Here is a 26198-nt window from a genome sequence, read left to right on the forward strand (position 1 = left end):
AGCAATGGGCTCAAGGGGTTTAGGTGGTTCTGTGCTTGCAGGGCCAGGTATTTAAAGCAGGCCTTTGTCAAGGTGCTCACCATGAAGTGCCCAGGTCTCCTCCTAGGACACTGAGCAGTGATCCATGGCTGGATTGTGGAGGGGAGGATGGGAAAAGGATGCATTGGACTGGGTTTGTTGGTGTGAAAAGGATGCATAAGAGTGGAGGTGCTTGTTTGCAGAAACCTATGGCCTTGCTGGTGACAATTTGATTCCCTAATCATAGAATCAACCAGGTTGGAAAAGACCTACAGATGATCTTCCCACACTAAAAAGATAGCAAAGCAGAGGGTCTGGGTTCTGATTAACTCACGCTTCATACAGTATAGGTGTCACTGAAGAAAATACTCACTCATTATCAATAGTGAGAAACAAGGATGCTGCTGTTCCCTTATGAAACAGGGAAGATGAATTGTATCTCAGATCAGATGTACCTCTTTCTTTCCAGTGCTGCTTAAAAGGTTTGAGATGGAGGCACTGATCCGTGTCACTGGTACCTAAACGTGAAGGATTCATTCTGCTCCAATGTTAACTCAATTACATGAGTTCTTAAGAAGCATGTGTGCCTGTACATGCAAGGAAAATCCTCGCTTCTTGTCCTGAAGGTCAGGGGGAGCAATGCTGACAGTGTCTGTTGTAGGAGTCTTAAGCTAATAAATTTCTTATGACAGGGGTTGTTTCCTTACTGTGTTTAAGTACAAGCTGCCAACACAGTAGGACCCTAATTCCAGTTCAGGCTTCCAAGCTCTGCAGCAATCAAAATAAACACAGACTGCACAGGAAGAGAGTTCTTCTTTAGTTCTGCTGTTGCTCTAAGCAGCCTTGTGGCCCCTGCCCTGGGAGTTGGGCTTTCTTGTGCTTTTTCATGACCAGTAAGCAATGTGAGTAGTTGATCTGGGAGTAGTTGGACCTTCACATTCTAAGGTATGAGACATTTGTACTACCCTTGGCAGTGCTCAAGGCCAGGTTGGACACAGGGGCTTGGAGCAGGGTGCTTCAGTGCAAGGTGCCCCAGCCTGTGGCAGAGGTTGGAGCTGGATGAGCTTTAAGGTCCCTTCAACCCAAACCAGTCTGGGATTCTGTGGTTCTGTCACACAGAGTTCCAGCTCTGTGCTCCTAGAGATGAGGTTAGTGCATCAACATGTAGTGGGGATGGAGAACAAACCCCAAAATAACTATTGGAAAGGTTCTGAGGCATTTTAGCAGTGCTCCCAGTGCTGGGTGATGCTTCACTGGATCTGTGTTGCAGCTCCCTCAACAAACACACTGAAGCCATAACTCATACCCTGCTCCAGCGACCTTCCTTGGTGAGAGGGAGGTGTGTGATAAGTGGATGGACTTAAGTACGTTTATGAATTGCCAAAGCCTCTTAAGTCAAACTGCTATTTTTACTTCATTAATTAGAATGGTTCCGTATTGCAAAGAGTGCTGGTTTCACCCCCAGCAGATGGCTTGCTCCACAGGAGATCTAACAGCACGAAGACACCAAATGCACTATTCACTGACGGAAGTTTTACTTACGGTTTTCCATCAGATGACTTTGCATTTCTTTCCCATGATACAACAGGAAAAAATACAGCTTCCAGTTTAAGTCATTTAGCAGCACAAAAAGTGAACCAGGTAATAATCTGCCTGAAATGATTTTCATAGAATCCAGCTTGCTCCAAGCCCCTGTGTCCAACCTGGCCTTGAGCACTGCCAGGGATGGGGCAGCCACAGCTTCTCTGGGCACCCTGTGCCAGCGCCTCAGCACCCTCCCAGGGAACAGCTTCTGCCTAAGAAGCTGTTTGGAAAACAGTTGGAATGATGTGGTAGGTCCTGAGTTCCAAAAGGAAAAGCTTCAGTGTAATGAGATGTGGGTTTGCATTGCTGAGGGGTCAGTGTAGCTCAGGGGGTCTTTCCCTGTTTGCATCAGATGCAGTTCAAACACCCCCTGCATTATCTCCTCATCCTGTCTTCTCCCTCTTCTTCCCCATTTTGTTTGTTTGCTAATTTGTGTGTGTATAATAATGCTGGAGAGTATTAACAGGGGTCTCAGCTGAGCCATGGAAAAAGATGAAGACTTCCTATTTGATTGATAGGCAGAGTGCACTGTTCAGTTTGCACAGTGAATAATAAGGCTTTAAGTTATTACTGTCTTTCTTTCTCAAATCAAACACAAATACATGGCTGCACGGAGTGGGGAAGCAGGGATTGGGATGGGGATACAGGGATCCCAGAGTGCAGAGGTACGAAGGCTTAGATAAAGCCAACTTTTAACATCATGGTGCACTTATGTACATATGTGTGTTTAACTTAGTGTTATTCAGATCATTAAGCAGTGGTAGTAATAAATTTGCTGTGAAACTTAGTAAGAAGAAGTGGAAGTACAGTTCTGCTTGTAGCATTACTAGTGGGAGCTGCTTTAGTTTATGAATACAGAGGCTTCAAAGAGGATTTGGAACAGGGGGATGCTTGGGCTGATATAGTGATTGACAGGCTGTGTTTAATGCTGTATTGGAGAAGTTTGTTTTATATGTAAAGGGATGATTGCATGTTATGGTACTTTTACTTACATTACTGAAATATAATCTATTTATTCATTCTGTTTTGATCCATTTATCACACATACCTGTTCCCTACTCTTAGTTACTGCAATGTAAACTGTAGTTCAAGGAAGAAAAGCCCCAGTGTGAATTGAATAATGTTCTATACTGCAGATTTTCTGGTTCAGTTGAATACTTTGAATGAAAAGACACATTCCTGCTCCTTTCTGTGCCTGAATTATCATATTCTTTTGGATGCTTGTAACTGGCAGGCACCCGTAGGTGCTACAGCAGTTTACAGCAGCAGAAGTACCCCTGAAGGTGTATTCTACATACTGTTAGAGATCTGCTTTCCCTAATAGTAATGACAATATTATTAATAATTTATTATTGTTTATTATTATTGTTATTATTATCAATCATTTCATGTCTTAGTAGTTATGTAGCAGAGATTTGTAGGGTGAAATAAAAGGAGGTGAATGAGCTCCACTACAAAGTGCAGCAATAATGAGTTTATCTGTGCTCTGTCACAGCAGTGGTAACAGCAAGGCCAATAATTGACCAGTTTTGTTTTATTTAAGAGTTTTAATAGTAATAATGAGGTTTAAAAGTAAAATGAGGTGTAATAATAATAACGGCTTCAATCAGATGTCACCTTCTGACTGTTACATCTCCCAGTTTCTTACCTGAAAGCATCCTGAAAATGTTCATCTTAGTCTCCAGTAGACACAACCCTTAGTGTGTTCTGCAAGACCAGGTTGTACCAGCCCTATTCTCTGGCTTCTATGAGCAAAGCAGAGATCAAAGGCTTAAAATCCTTCAGACAAGAACAAAAGAAGGTTTCAAGTTAGTCTATTAAGTGTGAAACCACAACTCCTTGAGGCTTTTTGCTGTCAGCAGGGGCTGATGAAAGCCTTGCAGCAAGAGACACTGGTTCCTGACAGTCATTTTCACCATTAGCCTCAAAAGTATTTAAATTTGGCTTTAGAAATGGATCATTTTGGACTCGGTGACACTTCCTACGGGAACACTTGGTAATTGGCACTTGGACAGCAGGCTGCTGCAGTCAGAGAGGTGATGGGCTGTTCTCTGCCTGCTCCCTGGTGTGGCCACCCTGGAAAGGGGAGAGCAGCCCCTCATAGCCTTTACATCTTTAGTATTCATGGTTAGATTGTGCAGGGAAATACAGCTATAATGACTTGATCAAATGAGTGCCCTCTTCCCATGGATTGAGAGTATAATAAATACTAGCTGTACAGTGCAACTGCTTGCTTCTGTTCGAAACCAGGGTTTCAGTCCTCTTTTCAATAGCCAACTACTCAGGAAGCGTGCAGATTACAAAGGTGTGTTAGTGATGGTGATTTAATAAGGCAAAAGAAATCATCCTGGGGAATCAAAGCCAGCAGTAGTGAATCAGAAAAATCATGTAATGGTCATAGGAAGGTGAGAATTGGAAGGGACCTTAAAGCTCCTCCAGCTCCAGCCCCTGCCACAGGCAGGGACCCCTTCCACTGGAGCAGCTGCTCCAAGCCCCTGTGTCCAACCTGGCCTTGAGCACTGCCAGGGATGGGGCAGCCACATCTTCTCTGGGCACCCTGTGCCAGCGCCTCAGCACCCTCAAGGGAAGAGCTTCTGCCTAAGAGCTCAGCTCAGTCTCCCCTCTCTTGGACAGGTTCAAGCCATTCCCCTTGGCCTGTCCCTACAGGCCTTGTCCCAAGCCCCTCTCCAGGTTTCCTGCGGTCCCTTTAGGCACTGGAGCTGCTCTCAGGTCTCCCCTTCAGGAGCTTTCTCTTCTCCAGGCTGCTGTGTTCTGCTTTTGAGCCAAGTGTTCTACATTCTCTGATATATTAGAGAGAAGTAGGCTGGAGGCAGCTGTTCCTTGGTGTTTCATGCTGAAAACGAAGTGGTTGGTATGTATTAGTGCTGCAAAATTGCAGTTGAAGAGCTCGCTGCAATTAAGTTATTTCTATTGAATAGAAATTAGGCAAAAGACAATGATTTTGACTGGTTGTTGGGCAGCTGTTATTGGGATGGAAGAAAGGGAGACAGACTCAATTTAAGTAAATTTGCAAACAGTTTGGCAGTTACTGCTGAAAACTAAAGGTTTTCCTATTTGGAAATGGCTCCTGGGGGTGCTTTCAGCAGTGCAGCTATGGAATGTTACTTACGCTCTTGGACTGTTGGTGACCAAAGCTCAGAGCTCAGGTTGGGCAGCCACAGCTTCTCTGGGCACCCTGTGCCAGTGCCTCAGCACCCTCACAGTAAAGAACGTCTTTCTTATCTGCAACTTGAACTTCCCCTGTTCCAGTTTGAACCCATCACCCCTTGTCCTATCCCTCCAGTCCCTCTCCAGCATCCTTCTGATTTTTAATCCCTTAAAGCAGAATGGTCATCACTGAGCTGCAGTACTGAGAGATGGATAATTTGGGATCAATAACTTCACAGTAAATGTAATTTTAGGCCTTGGTTTGGGTCCATCTCAGAGGGATGTGATTTAAACTGGGGTTAAAAAAGATTCTCAAGTGCTCAGCTGAAGTGCTTTGTGCAAATGCTGCATATGTGGAGTATATAAATACAGTGGTATTTGCACGTGCTTTTATCCACAATGTGGTGACAAATGTCGTCTTGTCCATGTCTAAGGAATCATATGTGGTTTTCTGAAGGAGAGATAGAAAAAGGTAAAGAATCACAGGTATTGTCATTAGGAACACTGAGAGGAGCTTGAAGGCTGAAGTGCTTTGGAGTTTCAGTGTTGCAAACATGAGTTGTGGTTAAATCTTTTCCTCTTAAGTTGGTTTTGTGCAAAACTACAGGTACAGAATTAATGGGATTGGGAAGTCCACCAGCCTAGTGGAGACTTTGGGAACACCATTTCCTCCTATGGGACGTGTAATGTGAATTGTGGAGGTTCTCACAGTGCCTTTGATATTTATCCCTTTTGATCTAAAATGTCCAGCCTATGGAAAGAGTTTCTCTTTTAAATGTTTTAATAGAAGATGTTCCTGGTATTGTGAGCTCTAGTTCATTTCCAGATACGCTTGAGGGCTGTGCATGTTTACAGGAGCATCAGACCTGTTGGTATTGGGGTGTGTTGAATGATTCCTTCCTGCTCAATGGTGAGAACCAGGCGGTATTTAGGGAAGGGAGGTCCTGTCCACAGTGTTTCTATACAGACTAGCAGAACAGGGCTTGTTTCTTCACCATTGCTCTGAGGCATTGATTTCCTGTTTTCTGCTGGTCCAGTAATGGCATTTTATACAGGCAGTAATATTGAATTGTAAGTAATGAAATAAAGGACATTGAAGCTTCATTTAATACATTCTCTGCATATCCCTTCCAACACTGACCATTCGAGTGTGTGGTTCTACGAATATATGGTCTAGTAATAAAAGCCACTGTTTAGGATTATTTTCTCTGTAAAATGCTGATTTAGTGGGATGTAAGGCAAGAAACTCATCTCTTGTGCTAAGTGCCATTATAAGGACAAACCAAGCATGTCATCTGCTCTGAGTGCAAAGACTTCCATAACCCAGAAGCTTAAAGTTCACATCCCTTGGGTGGAAGCTCTTGCGCTTGTCAGCAGCGTCTGTAGGACCTAGGGTGGGATGGGGAGGTGGCAAGGTGTGGAATGAATCTCAGATGAAAAGCATAGCACATCATGTCACTGTAATCCTCTGAAATGTCACAGGTTCTGGGGGAGCCAGGCTTAAGGTATGCAGGTTGTGGATTAACCTTTAGCTGATCATCTCTTCATAAAGCGCATTCAGAACTTCAGTCACCTCCCATATATTTCCTGTTTGAAGAAGTTGCTCCATGTCTCCATGGTGTCCACATGGGTGACCTGTAGGTCACTGTGTGCTCCAGCTTCTGCTGTGAGAATACTTGCTGGAAGGACAGCTCGTCCTCAGAGCTGTAGTGTGAACAGACAAGGGATGAGCTGGGTTTACACTGAGCTGAGCTCTTAGGTCCTTTCCAACCCAGAGCGTTGTGATTCCCTGAGATGTGGCATTGAGGGGCTGTGGGCAGAGGCTGTGGAGATCACATCATCTAATACCAGACAAATCCAAAAGCCTTTCTCATAAGGGCTCTCAAGAGGCGATCAGAATGGGATCAGGGTGTGTTTGTGAGCATGATTGGAGAAGTGGTTTTCATGCCATGTGTTTCCTGGTCATGAATTAATCATGCAGATCAGGAGCAAAGCTTTAGCATGGTGCTGCTGCTGTAACTGCTCTCCCTCTCCTCATTGAGAGAGCCGTGGCTCGATGATCTGTTCTGGGGTCCAGGGGGTGTGTGTATAAGCTGTGATTGCATTTCTTTGAGCTGTTAAAGCTTTAGCTGAAGGGTTCCCATCACTGGCTTTCATTTTCTCTCCCCATAAGGTCAGTTTGTATTTGGGCTTCATGGCCCAGCGAGACAACCCATTTTCACTTCAGTAGACTCTGACTTATATGGACAAGAGTCTCATAGGTGTCTTCTCTCTCAAGAAGTTTTTTGGGGCTTGGAATAGTTGTGGTTTACTGGTAAAATGGTTGAATCTTTGCTGAGACCTCATTTTTAGAGCAAATCTTAATGGATGATTGTATTTGATACCTCATAAATCTTACAGAAAGGCACCTCAAGCCCCCAGATCCAATCTAGGTAAAGGCTGGATGCTGAAGTAAAGCAGTGTCCCTTGGTTGTGGCTGCTGTAAAGAGGAAGGACTTCTGCTATAGTCATAAATGGGTCTTTGGTTTAATCTTACACTGGAGAAGTTCCTGTTTTCAGGGTGTTGCAATCTTAAACTCCTATTAGCCCACGTGGGGAGCTGGCGTGTTTATTGCTAACTGCATCACTGGATTAACCGGTACCCAGGAGGATGCTGTATTCCACCTACTTGTACTCTTGGTGGTGAAGTTCATGTTGTATCCAAGCCCACGTAGTGTCTGTGAGTAATTCAGAAGAACATGTTCTGTAACTGCTCATGGTCTCAGGGTTCCACATGTTTGGAATGACCTGGATCAGTGGAAAATGCACAGAAGGACTGGAGCACAGCTTCTCTCTCGTGCATCGCAGGTAGTGTGTAAGTGTAAGGCACAGAGCAGCATGTGTGCTGGGAGGTGCTGCTGCTTGTGAAGAGCTCACAGGGAGCTCTGGGAAGTCTAGACAAGAAATGCATGAATAATCCATCTGGTTTCCTCCTCTGGACTGGATGAACTGTGCTGATTTCTGGGGTGGTGGTGCTGGAAGACAAGTAGGACTCAGTGTGGGTTTGTAGCAGAGCTCCACAAATAAATCACATTCCCTACCACAACATAATACCCAGTGAAAGCCTCCACCAGTGTGGCTTTTCTCTGTTGGGCCCTCTTGTGTTGCAAGGTTGTGCCTGCTACCATCTCTTGCTGAGAAGTTGATTTTCGTGGTTGAGCAGTAAAGACTACCAGGGGTCAATACAATGGCTTCTCCTTCATCCCCTAGAGCTCCTGATCTTACTCACAGGTTCCCATTTGGACGGAAGATCCATGAGTGTTCAGGCTTTAGTTTTAATATTAGAAGAGAGTGGGGGGAAAGAGGTGATGAGAAACACTTCCAGCTAATGAATTAGGTGGGTGTGTGGAACAGCAATCCAGCTGGGTGAGTCTGTGGAGCAGGCAAAGCTGGGTCCTCCGTGTGCAGAGTGTTTCTCACAGCACTGTTGTCTGAGATGTGACAGTCAATTCCTCTTTGAAAGCAATAACTTGGTTGTAATTTACTACATCAGAGCTGTCTGAGCACATAGTTGTGCTGCTGTCCATGGAGGGTCTCAGGCATGTGCTGTTATCCTGGGGCGGTTGGGAGGGTGTGTGCAGAGACACAGCCATGGGAAGGCAGCAAAGGGAACTTCAGAACTCACCTTCTCAAGAGGGATGAAGCTTCAAAATGCAGGTTTAGGGAGGACAGAGTTCCCTCCCTTTCATCTTTTGTGCCCAGTGGTTCACTGAATGCTGTGAAGTAATAAATGCTGATTTAACTAGAACATTGTCTTTTCTCATGGCCCTATATAAACACTGGGGAGACCCCCCCCCCTGCAGTCCTGATCCAGCTGTGGGGCAACAGCACAAGGGATGTGGAGCTGTTGGTGTGAGTGCAGAGGAGGCCATGGGGATGCTGTGAGGGCTGGAGCAGCTCTGCTCTGGAGCCAGGCTGAGAGAGCTGGGCTGGGGCAGCCTGGACAAGAGAAGGCTCCTGAAGGGGAGACCTGAGAGCAGCTCCAGTGCCTGAAGGGGCTGCAGGAAAGCTGGAGAGGGGCTTGGGACAAGGGCCTGTAGGGACAGGCCAAGGGGAATGGCTTGAACCTGCCCAAGAGAGGGGAGACTGAGCTGAGCTCTTAGGCAGAAGCTGTTCCCTGTGAGGGTGCTGAGGCGCTGGCACAGGGTGCCCAGAGAAGCTGTGGCTGCCCCATCCCTGGCAGTGCTCAAGGCCAGGTTGGACACAGGGGCTTGGAGCAGCTGCTCCAGTGGAAGGGGTCCCTGCCCGTGGCAGGGGTTGGAGCTGGAGGAGCCTTAAGGTCCCTTCCAACCCAAACCAATGTGGGATCCTGTAATTCTCTTTTACTTACAGTGGTTAACTGCAGTTACCCACCTAATGTGGACAAGTTTTGGGGGCTCAGCCTGGCTGCCCAGGTCTCTGAAGTGGGAGCTTCACCTCGTGGCTTTGCTCCATGAAGGGATGGATGTGAGCAGCAGGTTCTTCTGGCTCAGCACACAGTTTATGACATGCAGAAACCACACAAAAGGAGTAGTTTGGCACCTTCCTCCTAAAGAACACGCTTTATTATGTTTTGTTCAGTATATTAGATCCATTAAGAGCCAGTGTGAAGGTGTCTTTGTGCTGATTATCCCTTTAATGTTCAGAATAGACTTTTGTCTCTTTGAAAGGTAATCAAAATGTAGCTTAAGATTTGAAACTGTTTTGAAGCCAAACTGCTTCTGGCTTTTTTTACAGGTGTACCTTATGTTGGAGTGGGGCTGACACCTAGATTATCCCTACTGACAGGCTGAAAGATGTATTATCACCTTTGAAACTTCGGGCTGGCTATTGATGTGTGCTCCACTTACAGCTAACAAGTAGACCCGTCTGTGTTCCTGCTATTAGTCATTTGCAGGTGACACAGAGTTACATCATGGGAAACAAAACATTTCCTTTGAAATAGGGTTTTCGGAATATGGATGAGCCCTTTTTTGGTGGAATGTGGCACTCTGCTTGCTGTTGCTTCCGTCGGTTTATGAAAGCCTTGCTGTTTGTTTCTGTCGTATGGATGTACCTATGGTACAAGTTTCCTTAGTGTAATGGAGCAGAAGCTGAGTCACGCAGGGAACTGCTTGTAAAGCCCTGAGTGACCTGCTCTGAATTAGTGTTGCTTTGGGTAGGATGGGTTGGACGTTCTGAATAGCAGAGGTCCCCCCGCGTTGCTCTGCGAGCCTCAGTTCCTGAGGTTTAGGGGGCACAGTACAAAAGTACTTAGAAGACAAGCAAAAAAACCTTTTAGGTTAATAAAACTAATAGCAACGTTCATTTCTGCCTCCTCCTGTCTGTGGCTCAAGGAAAGGATCAATAGAGATCTGGTCGAATAAGACTTTGATTTTGTTTCTTCACCCAAAGTGATTTTCTACTGTTTGAAGGCTGAAATGGGGCTCTGGAAAAAGGGTTCAGGGATTGCTTTGTTCTTCTTTTACTACCAGGAGTAATAAGGAATCTGCAGACTGAGCTATGCAGCCAGTCGGTATCCCACTGTCCTTTACTGGAGATGAATTACTGGCTGGGTAATGCCTGCTGTCAGTTAAGAGGAGAGGATTGAGTTTGGTTGTGTAACGTATTTTAGTGTAGTATCTAACCTAAATACAAGATGTAACTATTGGAATGACTTTTAATTTCCATTAATTGCACTAGCAGCTGTGTGACTGAGCACACGCAAGAAGAGGTGGACACATGAGGATGTTTGGATGTAAAACCAGATCATGCTAAATCTGGGTGTGCACAAATGATCGGATTTCCTTGTTACCCCTCCCCTCCAGCCCCCCAGGGAACTGAACACATAACAGTGTAGTATTTAGGAATCAGGTGAATCGTTTTCAAAGGAAGGGATTCTGTTGTCTTAGGAAACATAAGTAGATCTTGAAGAGGGTTTTTACCTTGATAGCACCATTTGATAGCTTAGACTGCTGGACTTAACACCCAGAGTGCTCCAGCAATGTCTGTCCTACACATCTGGCTCAACCCCCAATAGGAACTGAATATTTTTAGCCAAGTCCACTGAGAGAACACACTTGTGCATCTATGTGAGTATTTATAGACTCAGGCTGTGCTCTCTGAGAGCAGGAATGTGTCAGGAGAGGAGCCGATCCCTGGATGCTGAGTCAGGGGTGATGCTGCAGAGCCATTTGGATGCAGCCAATAGCGGTGGCCTTTTGATCTCTGCCCTTCACCTTGAACCGTGGGTATTGGCAGGATCTCAGCTTGTGCATTGAGCCTTTGAAGACACACACACACAAACCACCCCCCCCAGTGGCCTGGATCCTTTGTTCACAGCTTGCTTCTAGGAGCAGCAGGCAGTTTGCTTTCGAAGGCTCTGTCTAGCTTGGAATGTGTTTGCTGTGTGGCAGCCATGGTGTGATGGAGGCAGGTTGGTGTTCAGGAGGTGCAGTGGTGTTATGCCTACAGCTCCACTTGCCAGACAACCCATGGCTGCTGTTTTAGCCCTAAATGTCGATGTAGGGATGAAGTGTGGGAGGTTTTCCCTACAGAATTGCATTCTCCCCAGCAAGCAGTTGGCCTGTCTCGGCGCAGCGATGCGGTTTGGATTACAGGGTATGTTTATGGCATAAGCAGTTTAGTTCCATTAAAAGGATTTGGGTTTTCCCGTTGATCCCGGGAGAACAGCAACTGTGTTATTTGGGGCTATGTGATTTACTTGAGATTGTGCACAGCTTTTTGCTGCTAACATCCACAGAGATCATCACCACGTGGGTGAGTTCACGTTTTAAGGATCAGTGGCAGCGTGCTCATGTTTATGGCATGAACTACTTCAGTTTTGATTATTCAGTGCTATTTAAATTCAGAAAACACCATGAAATCATTATGTAAAAGGGGTTTATTTGTCAGCATCTGTGTTTAAAACCTGTGTAAACAGATTAAGGATGTGTATACTCTAACAATGAGACAGCCAGAGATGGACAGATAATGCTCCCTCTCCCCACCTCACACACCTAATTGCTGCTTGGGGTTTACCAAGCTTCCCCTATTTGTTTTCCTTAAGTGCAGTTTCCCATTCAGGCTGTTCCTGAATAAACACATGTGTTTACCTGCCAGCAGCCCAGGATGACAGATAGGGGGGTGATGCTTTCCTGCCTGCGTTTATCCATGGCCACAGTTACATTTGGGTGGTGGTTACAGTGTGATGCAAATGCTCAATATGGTGCAAGCTGTTAACAGTTCACAGCTAAATTCTTTCATTTTCCTCTATTTCTGCACATTCTTTGTAAGCGCTGGACTCTTGCAGTGCTGCACAGTGGGGTGTGGGAGCTGTGGGAGAAGCAGCTCAGCTGAAGCCACCGAAAGCACCCGCATGTAAATGCCTCTGAAAGTGGATGGGTTTGTAGTTGAATGCAGGTGGAATCACTACATCTACGATGGGCAACCTGCTCTAGTGGAAGGTGCCCCTGCCCGTGGCAGGGGTTGGAACTGGGGGAGCTTTAGGGCTCCTTCCAACCCAACCCAGGCTATGATACTACAGAAGGGCTGATGAAGTGTATGAATGTGTGTGCAAGACATTCTTCAGAAGGGTGAGAAAGAAGGTGTTTCTTTAATGCAAGACCCTGGTGAGGTCGGTGTGGCTGCACCACAGTCACTTCTGGTGTCAGCACTTCAAAGAAGGGGCTGCAGAGTTAGGGAGAATATGGAAAACCATGTCAGAATATGGGATTGAAACCTCACGGCCTGGGAGATCGGGAGTTCTGAGTGCGGATGTTATCAGAGAGCTGACTTAATAGTGAAAATAAGGGTCCCTAAGGCCACTCAATCAAACAAAGGATATACAGCACAATCTGAAAGGAGAATTGGAAGTGCTGAAGACATGAGCAGTGCTTTAACAGGATGAATAATCGTTGACACTGATGGAATGGAAGTGATTTTTTTGGCAGCAGGGGAGCAGAGAGCTTCAGTCAAACAGAAATGAATGGAAATCTGTGGCTTCTACAGTGCAGGAGGCCAAGCCAGGTCAGTGATGGGCCTTCCTGCATCTTAACATCACTCTTATTTTAAGAAATAAGTAAGTGTCAAGAGAAAACCAGTAACATGTGCCTGTGTATATAGATAGTGTAGGGTGTGTGTGTATAGGTATATCTATATTATCACTCCTATATATATTGTCCTATGAGGACAATTTCTCAGCACCCTGCTGAAGGTTTCTGTGCCCTCTGTTTCCCAGAGGCTGGGCAGTTGCCTCTCAGACAGCGAGTGTTTGTGTGCATGGGCTCTGCAGCCCTCTCTAGATGTGGGAGAAGCAGGTCCCGCATTCCTCATGCAAAGCACTCAAGTTATTCTGTGCTCTTTCTTTTCAAGGAGCTGGATCTCTGCAAGCCTGAGAAGAATGAGATCCTCAGATGGATTTGTACCTGCCCATAAAGCTGAAATACTTTGATGTATGATTTGGTCATTATGTATTTGGGTTAAGTCTCCCTCCTTTTGATTTCTGCTCCTGGTCGCTGAAACCTTTCGAGTTCATTAGTGCTGTATCAGCCCTTGGGTCATCCTTATGACTAAGCTGAGCTAAAATGGGCATCCACCTCTCTTGGAAGTGTTTGCAGTTTGTTCTCTTGCCCTTACAGCTCTGTTCTCATGGGTGATAATTGATGCTTAGAGCATGGGAGAGACTGATACAGTCTTTCACTCTGCCACCAGGTACAGAGCATCATCTGAAGCATGAGAACTAAATGGGGGCAGTTCATAGCATCATGGAATGGTTTGGCTTGGAAGGACTGTAAGATCATCCAGTTCCAGTCCCTGCTATGGGCAGGGACACCTCAGCTGGGGTTTTGTTGGTTTATTTTTCCTTTTTTAGTGTTTCTTCTCCACTTGTGCCCTATTGTGAAGAACTGCCTCTCCTTTCATCAAGGACAGCTTCTTGTGCATTCTGAACTTGCTTCCTCATTTAAAGCTTGGACTGTGGATGATCCTTGAGGTTCCTTCCAACCTGTGATGAAGTTTTCTAAGTCAAACTCAAGTATCATTAAATATTCCACACGAACCATACTGTGATTCTCTTATGTCTGCAGGTTACTGCAACACAGGTCACGGTGTGCAGAACCCCTCATCTGCATCTCCAGGCAAAAAGGGATTCTTTACTTTGAATGCCACTTAAACTGACCGGAGAGCTGGAATTCTGCTGCCAATTCCACCTGCTCCCTGCATTTCTGAGCTTCACACAATTAGTCTGTCTGCTGCCTTAATCGCTGCCTGCTTGAGGAAGCCAACACGAAAACTTAGTCATAATTTATTTAATCAGCAGAACAGCTGTTTCACTGCAAACTTTCATTAATAAACCTGCAAGTTGGGCTACAGAAATAGAATCCTTGCAGCACTAACAGGTTTCTCCCTCAACGTGGAGCAGTCATCTTGAAAGTGTAATTATTCGCCCTAATGGGATGCGATGCAAAACTTGGCCTCATTAAAGTCAATGCTCGACAGACTCGACTTTCAGTTGGGAAGGAAAATAAAGATAAGTGTATAAACAATAGTGTTAGCAGGTAATTTACACCTCAGCCAGGTAGCAGAGAGCAGGAGGGAAACAGCAGTGATTCAGCAGTGCTGACAAAGGCAGGTGAAGGGAAGGTGGTCACTGGTCACAGATTACAGGTGGTTCTCACAATACAAGTAACAATAGAAATCAACACAAGTGAGATATATCTGTACTCGTGGTCCTGGTTTAGTTTAAACCCAAAAAGGATCGATTGTGGTTGTGTAGAAATGCAGCAGAACATCCTGTGCTTGATGCATCTGGGTTGCCCGTGCTAAGCCTTGTTCTCACATGAAAAATCAGCTGTGTGATGGAAATTTGATGGTTCTTTGCTATCTTAAGCCTGTTCAAGAGAGTTTTCACCATAAACTTTCTGCCAAAGAGCTTTGTTCATGATCCCATATCCTGCAATCCCAGCTTGGTTTGGGATTGATGGGATCTTAAAGCTCATCCAGCTCCAACCCCTGCCATGGGCAGGGACCCCTTCCACTGGAGCAGCTGCTCCAAGCCCTTGTGTCCAACCTGGCCTTGAGCACTGCCAGGGATGGGGCAGCCACAGCTCCTCTGGGCACCCTGTGCCAGCGCCTCTCCAGCTCAGCCCATCCCTGCTACAGTGCCCCTCCAGCCATGCAGTTCCTGTCTTACAGTTTCCTGACACTGTCAGGTTTGACTTGACCTCAGACACAGGTTCTGGGTTTGGATTTTCTGCCATCTGCTGTGCTCAGATGCTTGTTTCCGTGGTGATAAGATAGAGGCAGGGCATGTGAAAACAAAGCAGCACACTGTTTTACCCATGTTTTACTCATTTCTCATTCCCCAGGATACAAGGCAGGGCTTGTGCCATAGACAATTCTTTTCACTTTCAGGAACTTGAAATCAATTTGTATTTAGGCTGTGTATCAGTAACTTCTCCATTGTTTCTGATGGCATTTTCTGTCTTGTAAGAACCTTTATTTGCAGCATTGTAGCTTCTCTGTCACTCCGAAGGGTTTTTTTTGCTGCTGTGCACATTAAGAGCATTCTGCGATGGGGATGAACCTTTGTTTCCCCTCGATGGCAGGCTGGTTTTATTGATCTGTGCTCCATGACTTGCATTTCTTAGGGGATGTGTTTCTTCCATCACAAAATGCTGGTTCAAATGGATGGCTTATCCAGCAGAATCTGCTGGAATATCAATGCAAGACAAGTTCTTTGTTTCTAAAAGTGTTTTTTGCCCTTGTCTGTGAATATTTCAGTCTCAGGGAAGGGGATGTTTTGTTACTTACTAGGATGTGAGTAACCCACCACATCTGTCTCTAAGCTGGCATGCATGATGTGCTGGTACGAGACTGACTGTACCTCCAGATTGATAAATTAAATAGAAATCACTATAAAGATACATTACTATTCTTTACTCTGAGGGTGCTGAGGCGCTGGCACAGGGTGCCCAGAGAAGCTGTGGCTGCCCCATCCCTGGCAGTGCTCAAGGCCAGGTTGGACACAGGGGCTTGGAGCAGCTGCTCCAGTGGAAGGGGTTGGAGCTGGAGGAGCTTTAAGGTCCCTTCCAACCCAAACCATTCCATGATTCTGTGATCTAGAAACAGTTCAGTGGATAGGAAATCTGATGCTGGCTCAAAGGGTCCTGTGTGTCTGTGGATTGCTTGTCCTCTTACGTTTTATCTTGAGGGCAGAATTCCTTGAATACTTTGCCTTTAAAGCCCTGCTTGGTTATTTGTAAATGCACACATAAATTTACTACTGCTTGAGTAGGAGCTGGAAAATCATTCCTAGAAAGAATTACTCATTCTTCCAACTGAATAGAACCATTTTGCTCTCTAATTGTTTTAAACAGGGGGTTGGGTGGCATTTATGATCAAAGGCCATGAATTGTGACTGCATCCGTCTGTGACGTTTCTTCTGTTGCAGTGTAAAGCCTTAAGTAGGAATTGCAGAGGATGTTTGGGTTGTGTGAGTCCTACACTTTAGTGTTGAAGCTGAACTCCTCAAATCTAGTTATTTGGCTTGCAGGAGGTAAGAGGCTGGATTTTGGTTGCTTTTGGTGGAAATACCTGTGTTAAAAAGATGTAGTGTGTTCACTGCGGGGGAATGGGAGAGTTCATCCAGCTGCAGTGTGAGAGTTCAGAATGCAACGAGCTGAGAAAACAATGAAATACTAAGGAAGACAACGTCTTCAGGTGGGCTTTTTGTTTTCCCTTTTGTATCTCCTTAGTCTCTTACTCTTGATTTCACTGTGTCATCAAACTCAGTGGTTAAATGACCTTTTCAGTACTAACCCCCACAGCATTGCTTGGATTGCTTAATTGTGGCAGTGCCACAGTGATTATCACATGCAGCTGGAAGACCCTATTTGAAACTGCATGATCATGGTGACAAATCCTAATGGAAAAGTCAGTTTCCTGGAGTGAGTCAGGGATGAATCAATACAATTGACAAGGTAATTGAATTGAGTACAGCTGGGTAGGCAAAGCTGGTCAAGCAGAGTGGAGTCTGCAGGTGAGAGTAGGGACTCAGTCCCTACCACCACTGACTGTTATGGATTTGCTCTGCAATCCTACTCTGGGGTCACTGAGAGGAGCATCAGCAGCAGTGCCTCCTTGTGCTGATGCAGCAAAATGAACATTTGCATTGAATCCCAGCCTGGTTTGGGATGAAGGGAACTTAAAGCTCCTCCAGCTCCAACCCCTGCCACGGGCAGGGACCCCTTCCACTGGAGCAGCTGCTCCAAGCCCCTGTGTCCAACCTGGCCTTGAGCACTGCCAGGTATGGGGCAGCCACAGCTTCTCTGGGCACCCTGTGCCAGCGCCTCAGCACCCTCACAGGGAACAGCTTCTGCCTCAGAGCTCAGCTCAGTCTCCCCTCTCTTGGGCAGGTTCAAGCCATTCCCCTTGGCCTGTCCCTACAGGCCCTTGTCCCAAGCCCCTCTCCAGCTTTCCTGCAGCCCCTTTAGGCACTGGAGCTGCTCTCAGGTCTCCCCTTGAGGAGCCTTCTCTTGTCCAGGCTGCCCCAGCCCAGCTCTCTCAGCCTGGCTCCAGAGCAGAGCTGCTCCAGCCCTCACAGCAGCTCCATGGCCTCCTCTGCTCCACGTCCCTTTTGTGCTATGGCCCCAGAGCCTGATCAGGGCTGCAGGGGGTCTTTCCCCTCAACCTGCTGCTCACACTTGGGAGCTATGAAGCAAATCCAAAGTGTAGGAAGGACACATTAGCCATGGCTGCTCTAACTGTAGGATATGGTGGACTAGTGCTATACAAGGAAAAATATTTGAGTTCTAAACCTAAGGTTATCTTAAGCCTTTGCAAGCAGTTGAAATACTTTGCTTGGGGTTTGTTATCTGCAGTTCTGCTTCCCAAGGGGGGATAGTCCAGTCCCTGAGCAGAGCATCTTGGAGGCAGCAGCAGGAGCTGGCAGCATCGTGTGAACATCCCCATCCCTGTGCCCATATGTGCTGGGGTTTGCTTGTCCCATGTGGTTCCTGCCTCCTGCTCCCAGTGCCAGCAGTGGCATTTGGGGAGTGACACCTGGCTTGAACAGGTCCAGTGCCCAGGAATGCCCAGGAACCGCAGTTGGATGGCTTTTGGGTTCCTGTGGGTTCAGCCCATGGGGGATCTTGAAGCCCTTTTCCTCTGCTGAAGGGCTTTGTATCCATAATAAATCCCTCTCCCTGCTCCCTTTCTGTCCTCATTCTGGGATCACTGAGTGCTAGCAGCAGGCTGCCTGTCATTAGGGTAGCCTATTTTGAGCTTCAGTCACTTGTACCAATTTCTCGGCTAATTTTAGGACAGATGACCACTAAGCTGTTCTAAAAATGCTGCCTGAACTTTAAATTAGGGGAACACACATGAATGCAAAGACAAAATTTGCCCTACAAAGCAGGTAACTCTGGTAGTAACTATGCAAAGAAGCCTATGTTGTAGCTACTGTCGTTAGTAATTATTTTCACATATTCAGCCACTTGGAATAATGAGAGTATCTGTCATGCTTTTGATTTGATGCTGAAGATGCTTGTGTTTGCTCAGGGTCCCAGACAGCCTTAATAGAGTACACAAGTAGTTTATCATTTACAGATGGAGAGCAGAAGCGTGTTGAAGCAGTGATGACAAGGAGGGAATGTGGAAGTCACTCATGGCTGATCCTCCTTTGCTCTCATCATAGAACCATACAATAGTTAAGGTTGGAAAGGTGCTTAAGATGGTCCAGTTCCAACCCCCCTGGCATGGGCAGGGACACCTCACACTAAACCATGGCACCCAAGGCTCTGTCCAACCTGGCCTTGAACACTGCCAGGGATGGGGCATTCACAACCTCCCTGGGCAACCCATTCCAGCACCTCAGCACCCTCACAGTAAAGAATTTCTTCCTTATATCCAGTCGAAACTTCCCCTGTTTCAGTTTGAATCCATTACCCCTTGTCCTGTCACATTACCTTGCAATGAGCTTTAAACAGTGAATGACTTGTACTGCCTGTGATTGTTCTTTGCTTGACTTTTGAAATGCTCTGGTTGGACACAGCCTGCTCTAGTGGAAGGTGTCCCTGCGCATGGCAGGGCTTGGAGCTGCATGAGCTTCAAGGTCCCTCCCAAGCCAAACCAGTCTGGGATTCTATGAACAGTGCCCTGCTATGGCTCAGGCTGCCTCCTCAGTCCATACCAGCAGCAGGAAGGAATAGGGCACCAGTGTTGACACCGGTTCTTTCCATTCCAGTTTTCCAGCATAAATTATGCTGCAGCTGTTGGAGGTTTGGATTCCAAGGTGTGTTCCTCAGGCCAGAGTTACATTTTTGTTGGATGATTTAATGCTCTTAATGAAGAGCCTGTCATTTGTGACAGAGAAACACTTGGGAAAGACCCTTTGGGCTTCAAGAAATGGCCTGGGTGGTGCTGGTGCAGTTTGCTTTTGAGAGAGGAATATCCAGGGGAGAGGAGGTCCAGGTTAAGAGTCTGTGGGGGCCACATACCTCATTGAGCCATTAACCTGCTTTATCTTCTGGGTGTCACATTGTGTGTTAACCAGATGTCTTCATCTGCTTGTCAGAACAAGCTACAAGTTAGGAGGACAATGATGCACTGGTAGTATTTGGCTGGACACTGTCCTGAGTTACCAGGTCCTCTCATCTTGATAGCAACATAAGTGTTTTCTCATTAACCATGTTTTCCACCTCTTGTATATAAGGATGGACTTCAAATTTCTCCCAAAGGAGTCATTAAAACACTATTTGAAGTATTGGCTCGGAGAAAAAAGCCCTTTCTGTCATCAACTCAACATTCCATCCAATTATTCAACCTCTTCATTGTCTTGTAGAATAGATAATGCTCACACCTAATCCCACGTCAGTGAGGTTATTTCTGACGCTGGGGGTTTGTTCAGCCTTGTCCCAACCATTCCTCAGCCTTCATTGAGTGGGTGGATAAAATCCCATCTCTTGTATCCACGTTTGTGGTTCCTCACGATGACTGTTGAAGAGGTGAGCGCTGCCTATTCTTCTCCTCTCTGAAAGCTATAACTGTGGCTCTGTTATCTGCTCCTCCTGGGTGATTCTGCATTGGCCCCTTAGGAGCTGGAAACATCATTTCAGGCAAAGAATTCCAAGTTGGTGCACGTAGATTGCTGCAAATTGGTACCTTTCTGATTCAGTGACAGTAAACAGCACATTCAGCTGATTACTTCCTCCACTGCCCCATTAACTTTTATGTAGTTTCCAAAAAGACCAGCTTTACATTTATTTAAATGATGAAAATAGTGCACAAGTGAAGCTACTTCTGTCCCTTTTAGTAATTAGATTGAAAGACTGGTTGTTAAAACACTTTTAGGGACAAGTACTGTGAATGTGGGCAGTCAATCTCAACAAAATCACTCAGCTCCGATGCAGTGAACGTGGATGGCTGATTTCATAGTTGGAGAATTACAGTATGTATTGATCCATGTAGGGATGTCTACACTCAACAAACTAAGAGTTCTTGTGAATATTAATGTTTGTTCTACCTAAAAGATCATGGGTGTTTCAGACTTTGGAATCTTCAGTAGGAAAACTTGTGCTTCCAATAGAAATTCCTATATAGATACGCATTTAGTAAAGTGTACACATGCTTTTATGGATAAAATTTGTAGTTTCATAAACTTTAATGGAATAACCAAGCCAGCATTTGTCTTCATAACCTGGTCTTTAGGTGTGTTAAAGTGGCAACAGAATCCCAGTATCACGGAATGGTTTGAGTTGAAGGGACCCTAAAGCTTATCCAGCTCCAGCCCCCTGCCATGGGCAGGAACACCTTGCACTGGACCAGGTTGCTCCAAGCCCCATATTATGTCAGGACTGGCTCCTTGTTTGGCTCCTCTGTCCAGAGGGATGTAGAATGAGATAAGTCCTTTCCCTGTGTGAAATCTGTATTAATTTAGCTGAAGTGCTTCCAAACATTTCTCTAAATACTAACCTTTTGTTAGTAAAAAAGGGACAAAGTCTTTCAGTAGACATGGATGAACAATTACCTCATGGGATATTCTCTATGAAAACATCTCAGTGGCTTCCATCTCCCATCTCTTTGCACATGGCTGGAAAGCTCTTCTTTTGGTGGGTGTTTGGGGTTCTTTGGGGGTAGTTCTTGTTATGGTCAGGGCAGTGATTTAGTTGAAGTGTGCTTTTTCCTTTTGGACGTGTTGTAGTTCTACTCCTCAGTGGACCTCTGGCAAATACCTACTTTTGGTGTGTGCTTTTGGACCACTGAATGCAGATCTGGGCTGTGAGTCTAGGAATTCAAAGTAGTTTGTATAATATTATAGATATATTATTATATCTATATTATATATTATATATTATATAATAAATATATATCTATATTATATAATATTATATATTTTATAAATGTCAGCTTTACCATTGACTGCAGCAGACTAATTCCACACAGAAATAGGAGCCTTGTGCGTCTCCAATGACTTCTGTTGCATTCCCAGAGCTGTTCCTAAGGGATTCAACATGTTGGGAAGTGCTTAGGGAGCTCTTTTTTATTGATCCTGTGATGAATAACCCAGGTTGGGCCTAATATCATCCACAAGATCTTCTACCCTCATGAACCCCAATCGCAGCCCCCCTGCCCCAGCACCGCCATTGGGAGTTATTCAGGGGGGGCTTTATCTGTTAGTAAATTACTGCAGTTCTTAATAATTTTTATCTTAACAGTTTAAATAACTCACATCATCATAATTTGTACAATAATACTTATTTTAGCACAGTAATGATTTCTATAGTTATTTTCTGAAGCTGGAGACATCCCCCCACCCCCATATGAAATAACCAGGAAGATGCTTTGATTCAGGCAACTCTTTCAGTGCCAGACTTCCCGCTCCCTCTTTCCAGGCACAGATCCCCCTGGGAGAGCAGGAGGCGGTTGCTTTCGGCACGTGTCATTCCTCAGCCTGGCTGGGATCCGCTGGGAATGCTGAGAGCAGGATTTGCAGCCACTGCTCCTCGGTGGGGCTGAGCCAGCGCCGGCTCCAGGGACGAGCCCGCACTGCATCCCACCGCGGCGATGCGCGAGGTCCGGCTCCCATCCGACATCCCCACATCCCCCGTGGCTCCTTGGCTTCATTCCTCCTGCCTGCGCCTGTCTTTTGGGAGCATCTCACGTTCCGCCGGGCTCAAGGCAGACGTTCCCTTCCGCAGGGATGCCAGGCTGGGCGGAAACCGGAGCAGCTCCTAACGGCTGGACTGGCTTTGTGTGAGTCTCCCGTCTCTTTTCCCACTGTGGTTTTGATGGGATGCAGATTCCAAGGGTGATTTAGAGGCTGTTGCACTGGGGCAGCGCTGTCGGCTGCCGTTAACAGCAGCAGCACAGCTAATGCAGTCGGTTCTTGCAGCAGATTTCCCGGCATGCGTGGAGCCGCTGACCCACCCTGTTATTTTCCTGCTTAAAAACTGCTTTGTCAGATAAAAGAAGCCGGGAAGAATCACATCGTGGCCTTAGAGGCTGCTGGAATTAAACAGGGAAGCAGGAATTCTGGGCTGCTGGCCCTTGATTTGATGTAAAACTTGTTGTCTTTGCCTTTCCTGGGGACACCTGGCAGGGAGGTGATGCTGAAGGTGCTGTGTTGCTCGCTGCCATGGATGGTGTCGGTGCAGATGCATCCCGCTTGGATTCGCAGTTTGATGGATTGTGATGTGGGGCTTTGTGTAGTGGATTTATTGAGCAGCATTGCTGAAACCCCTGGGATTCTCTTTTCATTTCAGGAGCTTTCTGCTCAAAGAAAACAGCCCTGGATATGGGAGAGGATTGGTGTGTCCTTGGTTTTAAATGGAGAACTGGTGGAATGGGGATGGGGGGGAGGCAAGCAGGTAAGGAAGGAGGGGAAGCAGAGCCTCTCAGACCCCTTAAGAGCAGGAGAGAAGCTTCTCTGAAGCTGTGATTGCTGAGATCCCTGAATCCCTTTGTAGTTGAGAGGAAGAGTTCGTAGCTGTTCGTTTGCTGTATGCTTCCATAGAACTGACCCCCCCTTGCGTCTCCTGTCCCAGCTGAGGGATGCTCGATGCTGATGAGACAGCATTTTTCTGCAGTTCAAATCATGTGTAGATTTTAGTGGACGTTTTTAGCCCTGAGATACATGAAAATACAACATCAGGCAAGTTTTCCTCCCTCTCCTTGCCAGCTGCAGGAGAGCATGGATTCCTGAGTCAGTATTTCACTGTGTCATTCACTTCCCTTGGGGCATTTCTCATGGCAGCTTCTGTAGAAGCTTCTTATCCAGGTTGATCTCGGTCTGTTCCCATCTTTATTTGAGATGGACACAAATACCTGTGCTTTCTAGCAGTGATTTCACAGCTGGTTTACTTCTGGTGACCGGTTGCATCCGAGGCGTTGTCAGGAGCTGTGATGTGTCACCATGCTGACAGTGGTTACAGGAACCAAGTTGGTTATGCTTCCATAGGTGATGCTGTCTGCAGTCTGTTGTCCATGGGTGATGCTGTCTGCAGTCTGTTGTCCAAAGAGTGGGCTCATGCCTATAAATAATAAAGCAAACACTACCAACTACCTAAAATCATGGATAAATAAGGTAACTTTTGCTAGAACAACTGAGTTCTGGTGTGCAGACAGAGGTGAGCACTGTCACTGGAGCACTTGGAGTTTGAAGACATGAGAATTAATGTTCCCTTAGCAACAAAAGTCCCTTTATTGTGTGTATATGAATATAACTCTTGAATGATGCATAGGATCATACCCTGGTAACCCTGCCTCTCCACTGCAGGGACTGGAGGGTGCTTTGTAGCAAAAGGAGGAAGATATTAAATAGTTGAGTTGCTCAGCTCCTAACTGGGGGCTGCTCCTGATGTTCCTGCAGTGCTCTGCCTGTTTACCACACGCTTTAGCTCCTGCAGGTTCCAGCCTTGCTGGCATGGACCTGATTGTATTTTTATGCTTTCTTGCAAGCATCCATCATTTCACAGCCCTGGAGGAGTATCCTATTGGGATGTGCTTGCCAGAGACTCTGTTTTCTGCTGCTTTTCCTTGGCTATAGAGGGCACAGCAGATGGGAAGGGTCAGTGGTGCAAAGGGTGAGGGGCTTCCTGAAGCAGCCCCCGAGCTCATCAGGTTGACATGGGTTCATCCAGTGAACCTATGGGTTTATGTATGCACATTAAGTGTGTGTGGACTTGCGTGTGTGTCCCTTGGGGAGGGGATGGCTCCGCACTCCTTGTGCTTGTTCCCAAAAGGTTCCTCATTAAAAGGCACTGAATGGTTCTCAGAACTCCCACTGGATTCAGCCAAGCTCCAGCCTTTGCTGCAGCTGCACCAGGCACAGCAGCGGTGGGTGAATGCAGTGGCATGATGATGGAAGCCCTAATACATGCTGAGTCATCACATTTCCTTTTGCCATTCCCACCCTCCTGAATTGATTCCAGAAGTTCATAGACTCATGGAATGGTTTGGGTTGGAAGGGACCTTCAAAGGTCATCTAGTCCAACCCCCATGCAACGAGCACACCGTTTGGCATCCCACTGTTGGGTGTTGAAGAGCATCAGAGAGCAGGATGACTGGGGCTGCTGCCCTGGTTTGTGCACGTTCTCAAAGCACAGGTACAAGTGTTGTTATATCCAAGTGACTACATGAGAGAGGTCTTGTCCTTCCCAGTGATCTTGAGGGGTGAGGCACTAGCACAGGGTGCCCAGAGGAGCTGTGGCTGCCCCATCCCTGGCAGTGCTCAAGGCCAGGTTGGACACAGGGGCTTGGAGCAGCTGCTCCAGTGGAAGGGGTCCCTGCCCATGGCAGGGGTTGGAGCTGGATGAGCTTTAAGCTCCCTTCCAACCCAAACCAGGCTGTGATTTTAAGTAGATTAATTCTTATTTATACTTGAAGTATTCCAGCTGGACTCTCACTGGGAGTTGGTGGTGGTGTATGTCTTTAGGGTCCCATCATGTACCTCTTTAAGGTGTCATCATGTACTTCTGAAGTTTAATGTTTTTAGGTAATACCTGCCTCATGTCAGCAGGGCAGCCGAGACCCAAATCTACTCATTTTGGGCTAAAAGCTAACAGTTCTTTCTTCTAAAATAGAGAACATGCTTGTGTTAGATGTATTCCACTGTAGAAAATCCAAGTAGGATTTAGATTCCTGGTAAAGCCGGTGGGTGAAAGCCTTCTGTCTTCCAAAGGCAGCTTGCTTTTCCTCCCTACCCAGAATGATGTCAAGGATAAACCTTGGTGCTTCTATTAATGGAGGAGCCACGTTTTGGAGGAGTTGCAGACCAGCTATGCTGAAGTGCAGTTTGGTGCTTTGATGCTCTGGTGTCCCTGTGGCACCTTGTGGCATAAGAGCTTCCCAGTCCTTGGTCTCCAGCCCAGCACTGAGTGGTGGTGGCTCTTGTTGCTGAGAGTGGTTATGGGGCCCGGTGCTGTTCAGGCATCTTCTGAGTGTGATGGGTAGGGGAATGGTGCTGGACCTCCTTAGTTCTGCTCCGGGCAGGATGGGGCTGGTGGTCCATTTGCCATGTAACCAGACCTTGGCACGTGTGCTCTCCCCGGAGGTGGCATCCTGCAGCATCTCCTCCATTAGAATCCACATCCATCAGAACCAGTCCAGCCTCTTCCCAGCTCCTTACTGGTGGAGAAAGGTTTGCCAGGACCCGCCTGTGGATTACCTTGATGGACCTGGCCAGGTGTTGGGTTAACATCACTCACAACCAGCATGCAAAACAAGGATATTGAGTTTGGGTTTTGAGGATGATGACTGTTAAATACAGAGGTTTAGGCCTGATTTTAATCTTTGGTTTTAAACCCTTGTCTTGTAAACCTTTCGATCCTTACATCCATCTTGCATTGTGGATTTCTGTTTGGGACTCAAAGGCTTTTTGTTTTCTCCATAATGACCTGTTAATAGTCGTTTTTGCAGCTCAGTGCAGCTAATCCCAAGAGGGTTCCTGTCAAAGCTGCAGTCAGATTTGCAGTATCACATCCTTCAAGGCTGGTCTCTTCCCCCAAGGAACAAGGGATGGGACAAGAGGAAATGGCCTCAAGCTGCACCAGGGAACTGGAGCTGAGGAACAATTCCTGCCCCACAGGGTGCTCAAGCATTGGAACAGGCTGCCCAGGGCAGGGCTGGAGTCACTATCCCTGGGGCAGAGGAAACAAAGAACCTCCCATGGCCTGGGCTGTGGCCCTGCTTTTTGGGGTTAGGCTTAAGTTTCCTATCACCTTACCCATTGTGCTCCAGCACAGGGCTTCCCTTTAGAGCTAGACTAACAGATACAGCTCACATGTAGCATGAGTTGGTGAAATTGAATTACTTGATGGCACAGCAGGCCCATCCAACAGATAATTTTGGGGATATAGAGTCATGGAGTATCTCTGGTTGGAAGGGACCCCTAAGGATCAAGTCCAGCTCCTTGCTATCTACATCTCTGTATC

General features: G+C 46.4%; 1 protein-coding gene across 1 annotated transcript in view; it reads left to right on the forward strand.

Moving 5' to 3' along the window:
• The window catches only part of TANC2 (tetratricopeptide repeat, ankyrin repeat and coiled-coil containing 2), a 210615-nt gene that overhangs the window by 49552 nt on the left and 134865 nt on the right, over window positions 1–26198 (forward strand). The window lies entirely within an intron of this gene.

The sequence above is a fragment of the Melopsittacus undulatus genome, chromosome 17 (genome assembly GCF_012275295.1).
Source record: "Melopsittacus undulatus isolate bMelUnd1 chromosome 17, bMelUnd1.mat.Z, whole genome shotgun sequence".
In the NCBI taxonomy this organism is placed as follows: domain Eukaryota; kingdom Metazoa; phylum Chordata; class Aves; order Psittaciformes; family Psittaculidae; genus Melopsittacus; species Melopsittacus undulatus.